Source organism: Alligator sinensis, unplaced genomic scaffold, assembly GCF_000455745.1.
Source record: "Alligator sinensis unplaced genomic scaffold, ASM45574v1 scaffold108_1, whole genome shotgun sequence".
Lineage (NCBI taxonomy): Eukaryota > Metazoa > Chordata > Crocodylia > Alligatoridae > Alligator > Alligator sinensis.
In genome coordinates this window covers 498962-512468 of record NW_005842110.1, presented here as the reverse complement: position 1 = coordinate 512468, position 13507 = coordinate 498962, and positions in this window count along the sequence as shown.

Here is a 13507-nt window from a genome sequence, read left to right as displayed (position 1 = left end):
TCCAAGAATCGTTCTAATTAAAGCACCCAGAGCATCACATATATCAGCGTCCCCACTCCTCAAAATGGTGGCAGGGCACTATCTAAAGCTCATTGAACAGTTTGAAGCACAGGGATGGTGATACATGAGACATGGAGACTGGCTGGAGTATGGTAATTACCATGCTCCAGCAGACTCAATTAATCAAGTCTTCTTCAATGCGCTATAATTACAGAGCATCAGAGCAGCCTCCCAGCTCATGTATAGGTACCCTACAGTTGCAAGATAATGATGGCAACATGGACTCCACAAGTATTGGAGAAATTCAGAATAAAATCAGTGCGCCATGAAGAAAGTCCCAGAGGATCCAGAAAAGTGGCTACACCTGCTGCCTTGAGGTGACATAATAGGGTCTTGGTCCCTACCAGGTCCCATTTTGACATCTTTCTAAAAGGTCTGTCTGTCTAAAGTGATACTTGGAAATATTTGGTCTCAAACTACCAGTATCTGTGTGTTCAAGCACAATTCTCAAAATCACTGTGATGTTCTGTTGTCTTTCCACAAACAATATTATCATCCAAAGTTTTAGAACAAGTCTGGCCTTTCCAGCTCAGTGGCAGCAATGTCTGGAAGGTATTAAGTACAAACACTACTTGCCAAGTTACACGTAAAAAAAAACGTAGATGATCCCACTTATCTTAATCCTGATCCGATTTCTGCAAACCCATATGAAAAAATATCTTGCTCTCATAACTCCAAGGACATTTCCTCATTTTGTGATAATGGATGGCTGTTAGTTTCTACTATTTTTTTTAAAATCCCCGTCTTTTTCTTAAGAAGGGCAACTAGAGACACCCAGCCTGAGTGGGCTGTGGCTGTTCTCTTCTACTTTTTGTATTTCCAGAGAGACAAATGGGCAATTTTTGCTGCTTGGGTTCTGCAAACTAATAAATATATACAAATGCATACAACTATATGTGTTTCAATAATATAAAAACAATTAGAAAAAAAATAACTTGGGCTTGTAAAGGTAGAGTGTAAGTGAGTAGAAGACCATTGATCCCAAAGTCATATACAAAGTCAAACCTTCCCAAAGATTTTGGATGTCTGGAGTTTTGGTTTGGGCCCATCTCCACTGGAAATTGTGGCAACGCGGGGCTCCCTGCCTAGCCACAGTGCTAGGTTCCCTACTTGCCTTTGGGCACGCACCCTGCTTGACTCGTCTACCACGCCTTGTTGGTAATTAACATGATGATAATTAAGCAGGAGGCTGCCCATTTTATGCCCCGATGCCAGGGGGCGCTGTCTATGGCTCCGTACCTCCCCTACACCGCAGCCCATGCCTTGCAGATGGCACCCAGATGTTACAGTGCCCCCAGCTTACAGCCAGAGCATTTTTAGGCCACGCCATCAAGCCTCAGTCACACGCACACTCGTACCGCCCGCCTCTCACTCGGGTCTCACTCACTCCACCCTCTCTCGCAGGGTCTCTTTTATGCATCGACAACTTATGCAGCCTTGCTCCCTCTTGGAGTGGGCACCCTTTGGCCATAGGCTTAGCTAGTCCATTCCTTGGGTGGCAGATGTACTGTCTGTTGGGCCTCTCCCACAACCCTCACCGGGGTAGTGGCCAGCCAATTACCCAACCAGGTCTAAGCATACTCTGGCCCCTTTTGGGGTAACACTATGTATATGTACTGGGCCCTCAGCCCTCTGGTTCTTCTCTGCCTTCACTCAGGCTCCCTGTCTCTGCCCCCTCACTCGGGACTCTACTCTGCCCTGTGGCAGATATACCATCTGCTGGGCCTCTCCTGCAACCCTCACCAGGGTAGTGGCCAGCCAATTACCCGACTGGGTCTAAGCTTACTCTGGCCCCTTCCAAGGGCAACACTGTGTGTATAAAAATGTACTGGGCCCTCAGCCCTCTGGTTCTTCTCCCCCTTCACTGGGGCTCCCCATCTCCACCTCCTCTCTGGGGTTCCACACTGCCATCCTCACTCGGGGCTACTCATCTCTGCCCCCCTCACTCGGGGCCATAGGGCTTCCCTCCCCAGTGGGCTCAGGTGGCTATAGCCGTTCCTGGTCCCCATTACCTTTCCTCGGGGTCTTGCACCCCACACAGGGCTCAGGTGGCCTCAGCCGTGCCTGGCCCCCACTCTCTCCAATGTTACATAAACCCACCCGAAGGTGAGGGCTAGGGTTAAGGCGCCCCTACCCACCTTTCACCAGGGTGATAACTGGCCTGGCATTTCCTGGGGGCTCCCGCACCACTGAGAGTCCCACCAAGTCACCCACTCCCGGCAGGGTGCAGTTTGAGGTCATGCCCAGGACCAGGAGCCTCCAATCCATCCTTTACAGCTCCTGCCCTTACCTCTAATACGATACCAGCAGCCTTGCAGTCAGGCAGTGTCGCTACCTCTCCTGCTAGCAGCGAACTGCCCTGGTTATATGGGCATCCAGAGATCTAAAATGGCCGCTGCAATCAGGCACCTGCCGGCTGCTTGGCCTAGGTCTTAAAGTGGCAGGCACCAACAGTGCCCTGCCACAGAAATGCCACAGGAGATCTAACTACATGTTTTAATACATCTCCAGCAACCTATGACATTATATTTGTCACAGTACTGCTCTCCATGTCCACTTGGAACTAAATGGTGGCAGGGAAAAATCAAAATTAGATTCTCTTCCCCTAAATTCCTACCATTTTCAGGAAAAGATGAATTTCAAGTACCATGAGCAGTGTAGCGTCCATACTACAAAACTAAAGTCTATTAGAAGGCAATGCAATACATAAACACATTCCTGTTCAATAGTTAGGTTACATAGTAACAAGGGGCAAGCTAGAGGCTGGGTCCCATGCTGGCCCACCCACCTGTCTCTATGGGGCAGTCTGCCCTGTCTCTCCTGCCATGGCTTTGCTGTTCCCATAAACGGATGGTAAATGTGGAAGACTGCCCATTACATGCCCCAATGCCAGAGGGAGTTATCTCCAGCTCCGGCCTCCCTACACCGCAGCCCATCCCTCACAGATGGCATCCACGTGATGTTCTTAACCCACACCACGACTGGTGCTCCAGGGGCTCACAGGGGCTCACTCCCCCCTGGAGCAGCAGGTCATTGTGCTCAAACTACAAGTCTTACTTTCAACCCACACTCGGCCTCCTAGCAGTGGAGGACTTACCGGGATCAGGCAAGACTCGTCCCTCATGCTCTGGCTGAGCCCCGTACTCAGCCTCTGGCCCAACTATGGCCTCAGGCATCCAAAGACATACCTTCACCTACTCCCCACTCCTGGGGTTCCTACTGTGCCCACTCTAGGGCCTCTACACCATACCCACACCCTGGGGTCTTTGCATCATCCTTACGATCAACAGCTCACAGGGCTGGCCCTTGCACTGCCCTTCAGGCTTACTCCCAGGTCGGCCCTACTCAACACACCCCTAGGACTGCCCATCAGGCCTACTCCTTGTTCAGTCCTACTCAGCCCTCCTCATGTAGAGCCCTTCAGGCCTACTCCCATTCAACCCTACTCTGTGCAGGGCCCCCTACATCCCTGCCCTCTCAGAGTCATCACAACTCCACCCTCTTCCCTAGAGCCTCACTACACCGCCCTCTCTCAGGGCCTTGGGGTTGACCATCCCCATAGGCTCAGGTGGCACTCCACTTGCCATGCCTTGCCCACCACACTGCCTCCAAAGCACACCCAAAGATGGGGGCTGGGGTTAAGGCGCCCCTCCTCACCTTTCACAGGGATTGTAACTGGCCTGGCATTTCCTGGGGACTCCTGTGCCACCAGGAGCCCCACCAGGCCACCCATCCCTGGCAGGATGTAGTTTTAGGTCATGCCCAGGACCAAGGGGCTCCAGCGCCTACCTGCTAGATGTTCCATACAGCTCAGCCAGGCAATGTTTCTGCCTGGGCCAGCAGCAGCAAACTGCGGCATTTATATAGGCAGCCGGTGTTCAAAAATGGCTGCTGCAATCAAGCACCTGCTGGCTGCCTCACTCAGCCCTTAGAGTGGCAGGCACTGCAAGTGCACTGCCACATATATATAAGGGGAATGTCAAATACTTCGGGTGGAGAGGTGTACATTCAAGGTTTGTTTATTGTTCTTGGGCCCAGGAATAATGTGAGACAAATTTGCTACCCTCCTTCCACGACACAAGTGCCTTACCATGGCAATGGTGGGAAGTAAAATAGAAGAGAACTAGAATAGATCCTAACAGTTTTTGTCTTAATACTTTTTATTATCATTTATTATAAAATTCTGTGCCTTTAAGGTTGCATTCAACATGACTTAAAAGTAAAGAATGCCTGCTTATGACCATCATTACTTCTGTCCTTCATTTGTTTTTTTTTCTTCAACCCCCTTCCTTTCTTTCTCTCCCCACTTTGTTGACTTTTTGTGTTGTCTCCTTTATTTCCGTCCCCACAGCTTCCAATTCCCTCCCATCCCACGTGGGTCTCATTCCTTAACCCTTCCCCCCATTCATCCTGCTTGTTCAAATCAGCAGCAGCAAAACACTGAATTCTGACAGTTGCATTGTCTCCATTAAGCTCTACTACAAGTTATGCCAGTAAAAGGAAAGAAAAGCAGGATGCATCTCTCAGAACCTTGTTTCAAGCCATCTGCAGATTCAGAAGGACATCACCACATCTGTTTACATTCAGTTCACAGCCAGGAAGTTTTCTTCTCAGTGGTGTAAATAAGAGGAGAATCAGACCTTATATTTTTTAAAGATCTGAGTTTTTGCAGAGTGTGGGTCTCCATAAAGCCAAAGTGAACCTGTGGACTGGTGTCTGACACCACAGGGCAACAGTAGAAGCACCTTCCAGTCTTCAGCTATTTTATTCTAGGAAGTTCTAAACAGTCAGGAGGATGTACTCTGGACCTTTGTACAGCAACACTTAATTATGCTGTAGCACCATTTAGCCAACTCCCCTGCTGCCTCACATGTCCACAGTCTGAACACCCCTGAACTGAGAGCTACTTTACCGTGTTATATAGTATTGAGCAAGAAACTAGCAATGTTCATACATTGATCTGATATACACAGTCATAATGTGCAGGTTATCAAACTTCTGAAATGTCTTGAAAATTTCAGGCTGATCTCATCAGTTCTTGATCTCTACCATCTACAGAAAAAGTATGCCAGACCTTGTCCAATATCTGAGCAAATGAGCTGGACAGTTGACAAACATGAATCACCCGAATGAAACAAAATGGGTTTTGAATGCTGACGCAACAAAACGAACATAGTGTGAGACATCCCATCTGCTGAGGAAGTTGTCTCGCTGGTTAATAATTGAAAACTCAAGTTGGTCTCATCTATTTCAGCAAAAACAACTTCCCATGTCCAGAAGGGTTTCCCATATACATCCTGTTTTAGGTCAGAGGGATATGTGGGACCTACTCTACCTGCAACGTATTATTACCCTTTCTGACCCGAATGGTGCTGCAGGTTGTTTCTGCCAAGAGACGCTGATGATAAGAGTTAGGTATTTCTTTAATGCATTGTTGTCTTTTACAAAAATTGTACAGAAAATACTATGTCCTAAACACAAGAAAAGATGGTTTATTTGCTCGAAGCTTCAATCTGCTTTCCAGCCAGCACGATACCCAGAAACTCGTACTTTCTCTCTCACTTAAGTTTTTTTCCCCAGGTTTGTGTTATAAGAGCTTCTTTGGCTCTGTCTGGGATTTTCTTGCTACCTCTGTGGGCTTGCCTATACCAAGGCTTCACCCACCTGGTCCCACTGACAGGGACCAAACCTGAAATACACCAGTAGGGCTGCTTGATCTCCAATGTACTTCAGAGCAGCTGCTGCGGGGGGGGGCCCAGGAATGGCCTTACTGGTCTGTTTACCAGTTTGAAGTATACAGGAAGGAGGGTGGGGTATGTCCCAGCCAAGGCACACCATCATCACAGTGTTAATGTGTCCTCTGCAGTGCCACACACTTACACGGCTGTGATCAAGTCAGTCCCATGCTCTTGCGCTTGTTATGAGACCCTTGGGAAGCTTCTTCAACTGCACAGCCCAACCACTGCCCAGGCTTGCAGGAGGTCTAGTCCTTGAACAGGTGGCTCCCATTATTTCAGCTGTGACTAAACAAAGGTGGTTGTTGGTGGCGGTTATGCCCAACAGACTCATTGGGATGGAGGTGTGGCCTAGCCCCCCAAGATAACAGTGTGAGGGCTCTCTCCTCAGAATGGTTTCAGGCTCAAGGTTACAGTAGCTTTGTCATTCATAGTCCCAGTCTGAGTTTACAGAAAATTAGCAGCTGTACTTTTCCAACTGTTGACCCCTGGAAGAGGTCCCATTAGCTTATTATGACCTCTGAGTATTTAGCACCTGCCTAGAGTAATTTGTGAAAAAACAGCATGACTGCTGAAGGGCACTGACAGCAATACAGCTGCATGCATATGGCACTGCCTACGGGCTGGTAAGCCCTGGGTCTTACTGCTGCAGCTATGCTGCTTCCCATTCTGGAGCTAGTGATAGTGAGCGTGGAGTGACTCTGCATGGTATCATATAGGAACAAAGGACTGGAGGGGGATCCTGAGACAGCAAGTCCAGGCCCCCATGCTCAAGGGCAACCAAAATTGATATGTAAAACCCTCACACACAACTACAAGGCACAAAAACCAGAGACAACCTATGACTTACCATAGGAAGAGTCCTAACAGCGAGCATAGGGAGCTGAGGATTCCCTGGCCCTTGAGACTCCTCACCTGAGGTGGAGTCAGTAAACCAGCTCTGCACATCCCCCATTATAAGAACCATGTTGGCAATGTGTGGGGCCAGGGCTGCAGCAACAGCTGACTGTCACAGGGAAGCAATCTTGGGTGCCATCCCTGCAAAGAATGGCTACAGATTGCATCTTCCTGCAAAGGTGGAGGCAAATGAATTCACAAGTTTACAAAGTACTTAGAGATGCTTCTGAATGAAAGGTATAACTGCAAGGTATTGTCATGATGTCTGGTTGCTGAGATTGACAAATGCATCTGTTGCTAAAGGAAACACAGGGTAGTTTCCCCACAGGGAAAACAGTGTTAAGACCCTGTACATTTATGCAGGGCCCCAAATCATGGGATGAGGACAGGCATAACTTTAATTTGAAAAATAGTAAGTTTTATGATTGGAGAGAAAAGTGAAAAAATGTGATCTATATATAACCATTGCAGCAACATCTGCCAGTCTGCAGGCAGCCAGACAAATGGAACTGCCCAAAGAGTTTTAGAGGGATGTTAACACCAAGAGTTATTCTTCTAGCAGTTCTGCCAGCAACCCACCAGGAAATGCCTCTTGATAGGGCAGGAGGAGAAAAATGCCATGGGCCTGGCTTGTCCAGCAATGTGGCACCAACCCTGGACATTTAATGTGGCTGCCACTTTCCCAATCTGCCAATGTAAAGCCGTGTCCAAATTCAACATATTTTTCATGGCCTGTCATTGATCATTCAATCCCAACCCAGTCAATACAGGGAGAAATGAGGCAATATACTTGCATTGGAGTAGCCCTGACCACCTACCAATAAGCACATGTGATGGGCTACCTGGTAGTGACTTATCCCAAGGGTTTTGAAAGGGTAAAAGATGATTGGAGGACTTGGGATTCCCTTTCCTCACCAATCAGGCCCCAGAGACTCACCCTCCATGTCCCCTGATTGGCCCCTTGGGTCACCTGGAGGGGGATAAAAGGGGCAGCGCAGCTGACTTAGGGAAGACCAGAGAGGGACCACAAGGAAGGACCTTCGAAGAACTGGCAGAGCTGGGCCAGCGGGGCGGGAGCAATTGCCCCAGAAGCACCTGAAGGAGTGGGACCTGTGTGCAGCATTTGGACCCTCAGCAGCGCGCCATGCGGCCGGCAGGAGAGGCTCCCCACTGGGCTCCAGAATCCCCTACGAGAGGCTGTGGCCAGCAGGAGAGGCTCCCCAGCTCCAGCAAGGATCTGAGCAGTGACCTGAGAGGTTCCCAGCTCTGCTTCCAGATCCTCCAATCAGAGGCCAGGCCGCTCCTGGAAGACCAATACCCCTAGGAGCTTAGTCCAGTACCAGCACTGGTAGCTGTGTGGTAGTTTTTGCCTACTATGAGTTCAAGTCCTGGATGGGGTGACTTGGGATGAGTGAAGTAACAGGGAGAAACTCTTGTTGCAATAGAAAGGGGTCATTGTGTTTTCCCCCTTTCTCCCCCTCCAGGTACCTAGGCCCTATATTCCTTGTTATTTGACATTTTGTATTTTGTGCCTTTTATATTTCACCAACCAGTATTGTTTGTTCTGCTGTTTGTGTTTTATATTTTGTTAACCCTGTCTTTTGTCAACTGGATGAATATGTCTATGATTGTAAGTGTCTAACCTTTGTTGAATCCTAACCCCTCGGGGCATTGTAGTGTCCCCTATACCCCCTGGTTTATACTGGTTATGTTCCCAGTACTATTCTCTCATTAAAAGGTATATGGTTAAGTCCCCATTGGTGGTCTGGCTCTGCTCTATAGGGAGAGGAGAGTCCCTACACCTCCCACAGTGCTTGTGCACCTGCTTTGATCCCTTCAATTGGAGAGGGGGTACCTCTTGGAGTACCACCCGGGTTACACATACTTGAGACACAGAGCCTAGCAGTGGTGCTTAGGTGTGCATTTAGTGCTTCTCATGACCACCTATGTTGTCTCATTTCTGGGATTTGGTGCCCTTGGAGAAAGAGCATGTAAGTGGAGTGCACTTCACCGTGGTGGATCCTTGCTCAGTATGGGAGTCGTGTAGATATGCCCGTAATGTCCTGGGATCCTTAATGGTAGCCCTCCTACTGTGACTTTAAGGCAGGCTCCTCCTTACTGTGCATGTGAAGTAAGTCTGTATTTTACGTTGGAATCTCCCTCCTCCCCCACACAGTTCTGCTGCAATAACACCATTTCTCTTTACAGTTTGTGAGAAATAAACAGGGCAAGTTGAGTAGTGGAGAAAACATTCTGTCTGCCTTTCTACTCCCAGACGGCTTCATTCTCCATGGTCTCTGTTTCTAATTACCTCCTGCTGTTCTCAGATGTACTGTAGAATGAGGGGCTTGTTTATCAGAGCCCTTTTATAGCAATGAAGTGGCCATTCTGTCACTGCTGACCATTAAGTTATTTTTTTAAGTAGTTTCAGAGAGGCCATGTGTGCTCTGCATGGAGAGAATAGTGAGAGCCTAAAAACAGCTTGTTTATGAAGGGCTAGATCCACAAACATGCCTTGCACTCACAGAGCTGTTATGCCTAATTCTTAGGCCCTCTACCACTTGCTGGAATGTACAGCTCTGCAGTAGACCGTGGCTATACAGCCATTGCTGCCCCAGTCAGGAAAGCCTGAGGCAAAAGCCTGTGGGTAGCTGCCTTGGGGCAACTACAGGCTAATAAACAGGTATCCCAGAACAAAAAAAAACCCTACTTCTAAGGTACAGACAGAAGTGCAGCTCCTTAACTCATGGCGCTTCGAAGAAAATGCCATGAGTTAGACCTATCTTCCTGCCATAACAGACATTAGGTTGAGTCAGGAGGGTGGAAGATCTAACTTCAGTTTGGAGCCAATCTAGGGAGACAAGCTGGATCTCTGCAGTCTCTTCCCCTAGCCCCACCCTTCCTCTTCCAGCTCCTGTGCTGACTCAGGATGGGAGGGGAGAGAGGTCCATTCTGGAGTTTCCCTAGCCCTGCTGGAGTATGGCTGGAGCTCCCTCCCCCCGCTGGGGGCGGGGGGGGGGCTCCAATCCACCTGCTCCACCCTCCAGTGCTGGCTGGACAACCCCCAGAACAAGCTTCTTTTGCTCCCTTGCCCCCTTCCATTCTGAAAACAGCACCAGGAGCAATGCTGGGCTGCATCAGCTAAGCCCTACTCCTGGCAAGTGCAGATAGAAGTTAATGAAGGCACTCTGCTTTGTAGAACTTTCATCTGAACCCTCATAGATTCATAGATTCATAGACGCTAGGGTCAGAAGGGACCTCAATAGATCATTGAGTCCGACCCCCTGCATAGGCAGGAAATAGTGCTGGGTTTAGATGACCCCAGCTAGATGCCTATCTAACCTTCTCTTGAAGACCCCCAGGGTAGGGGAGAGCACCACCTCCCTTGGGAGCCCATTCCAGACCTTGGCCACTCTAACTGTGAAGAAGTTCTTCCTATTGTCTAGTCTAAATCTGCTCTCTGCTAGCTTGTGGCCATTATTTCTTGTAACCCCCGGGGGCGCCTTGGTGAATAAAACCTCACCAATTCCCTTCTGTGCCCCCGTGATGAACTTATAGGCAGCCACAAGGTCGCCCATTGATGTCTACTGTCTTTTGCAAAAATGGACCTTATAAAACTTAAATGAGGGAATAAACAATGCTGTTATCTTAAAAAAATCCTGCAAAAGACTTCAGTTTTAGAAAAGCAAGGCGTACTTTTTAAAGGGGTGTAGGTTGCAGCCGTGTTCATCTAAGGACACGGGCAGACAAGGTTCTTTGGGTGAATCTGATATCTCTTATTAGACCAACTTAAAAAGTTGGGGAAAAAAGGGGTTTTGAACCTGAAAGCTTGCTTAAAATTTTTTTTTCCAACTATTTAAGTTGGTTTAATAAAAGATATCAGGTTCACCCAGATTGTCTACTTTTTAAAGGGCATATGCTTTTGGAAACTTTTTATATCGGGCCAGAGCATTTCTCCCCACAGTTTTGTGTCATCTGCAAACTTGGACAGAGTACACTTCACTCCCTCGTCCAAGTCACTGATGAAGACATTAAAGAGTATAGGTCCAAGGACTGAACCCTGTGGGACCCCACTTCCCACACCCTTCCAGGTCGAAACCGACCCATCCACTATGACTCTCTGGGTGCGACCCTCTAGCCAATTCGCCACCCACCAGACTGTGTAGTCATCCAAGTCACAGCCTCTTAACTTGTTCACCAGTATGGGGTGGGATACCGTATCAAAGGCCTTCCTGAAGTCTAAGTAAACAACATCCACCCCTACTCCTGCGTCCAGGCGTTTTGTAACCTGGTCATAAAAAGAGACTCGATTAGTCAGGCACAATCTGCCTGCTACGAACCCGTGCTGGTTTCCCCTCAGCATAATTTGTCCTGCCGGGCTCTCGCAAATGCGAGCCTTGATAATTTTTTCAAAGACTTTGCCAAGGATGGAGGTGAGACTGACTGGCCTATAGTTGCCCGGGTCCTCCTTCCTCCCCTTCTTGAAAATGGGGACCACATTGGCCCTTTTCCAGTCCTACGGGACTTGGCCCGTGCGCCACGAGCGTTCTAATATAATGTAATGAGGGTTCAGATTTTCATGGGATTGGGCCCTTTTAAAGCATGTTGCAGTCATGTATTTGTGTTTGGTCACAACTGTAGAGCATTTTCAGGGGCCAGATCAGGTGAAAATTGTCATTCCTGTCTGCACCTCTAGAGATACCACCCTGGATTAGAGCAAAGGCCACATTTCCCAGGACTTGGCTGATTGACTTTGGTTCAAGGAGTTGTGTCACAGTCACCTTTTCCCCTTGAGTCAGCTGGGGTTTTACCAGACTCTCCAATCCATGGGTCCACGGCCTTCAGGGACACTTAGGCACCTAAGAATGGAACTGACAGAGGGCAGCACACTCACTGGTTAGCTAAGAAGATGGGTTCTTCTGAGGGCCAGAAGCATCTCCTTCCATTCAGGATTCACAACCCTCACTCAAATAGGTAAGCAGCCTTTTCTAAACAAACTATAGCTGCAGCAGAAGATACCCATGCCTTTCCCCAGTAGCTCATCATCAGGGCACTGACCAAAGATGTGGGACACTCAGGTTTGATTCCTTCCTCCAAAACCTGCAAGGATTTGAACCCGCCAGCCCCTCAAGTAAACACACTAACCACCTGCCCATAGATTATGCTGGGAACCCAATGCTGGTGACACTATCCTGCTTGACATTAAATAATTAAACATTCATTGTGCCAAAAACTGTGGCTGTTCCTTGTTTTTTGGCCACTTGCATGGAATCATGGAAACCTGGGTTCCAGTCCCTGCTCCAGTGATTGCTTCATCAAAGGGGCTTAAACAATCAATGAAGCAGAGACAGAAACTCTTCTCTTCCTGACAAGTGCTCTAAGTTCAGGGTAACAGAGATTCTCTTTGGCTCAATGAATATTTGGATATACCCAGAAATATTTGGTGCCTAGGGAAATGTACTGACAGAAATTTGAACTCTAGCTGAGTAGGAATTTTGAGGTTCTAAATTTTTCATTTGGGTGCCTACAATGGTAGCTGGGCAATCGAGGCCAAAGTCAATTGTCCAGTCATAGAGAAATTTGATGGCAGATGAGGGGACTGAACTCCAGTCTTCCAAATTATGGATTAACGCCCCCCCTTCACACACACACACACACATGCACCCCACCACACAAATACTTTTTCACTTTGTTACAGCGGTGGTGCCCAGCAACTGGAGAAAAACAAATATCCTTCTGTGACGCAAATGTACTGCTCTTGGGGAAGGGATCATTTTGTGCTGTTTATGGATTTTAAAATCAGGCTGTCAAAATGTTGCTGTGTTGTCAAACTGCCAGATGCCTGAAATCCACACCTAATTTGCAAAAGCAGTCACACCTTGGCACAAGATAAAGAGCACTGCATAATGGGACCGGTAGTCTCCACAGGTCACATGTCTATTAAAGAAGGGGGATGGCCTTGGGCCATGTTGTAGAACTCTATGGGCTGCATTTGGCATGAGGCTCTGTTTCACTTTGACCACCCCAGAGTTAAAAGCAAAGCCATCACAGAGCCTTAAAGAAAACATACGTTGGGTGTATAATTGTAATGTCTCATTTATTTAAGGCACAATGCAAAACCAAACAAACCTTGTGTAGTTCTAATTCACAGATGCCCTTAACCAAAAACAGTCACTGGAATATTAGAAACAGCTCCTTATAAGCACAGAATCAGCTGGTGTTTTCAGCAAACTTACAATTTAGACAAGTCAGCCTACTAATTACTGAGCTTCTAAATGATTGTTTCAGGGGCAGTCATATTGTTATTAATTCTTTACTGCTTAATACTTACACTGGCCCCCACTGCATGGCTTGTGCTGGAGCCACAGCTGGAGAAGCTGACACGGAATGGGACATGCAGCACTGGCAGCTCTGCACATGGCTGCACATTCCAGCACAGGCACATGGAAGGGAGCTATGAAGCCATGCCACGTGCCCCAGAGTTGGAGTTGCCACCATGCTTCAGTTAAAAGAGTCAGTGCTACCACCACCACTGCCACATGCCCCAAGTTGCAACTGGAGCTCCTGCTGCCACTGCAACCACATGCTCCAAGTAGTTACTGGAGCTGCTGTCATTGCCGCTTCTTCATGCCCCAAGCTGGATCCAGCCCACAAGGAGTCCCATGGTCCAGATCTGACCTGAGGCACAAGGTGAGTATGAGACCCCTGCTAGACACTTAAAAAAACCTGGTGTTATTAGCTAGTGCAAGTGAGCACTGCTTCAGTGCAGTCAACAGAGATCTGCTGATTTGCATCTTCTGCAAATCTGGCTTAAT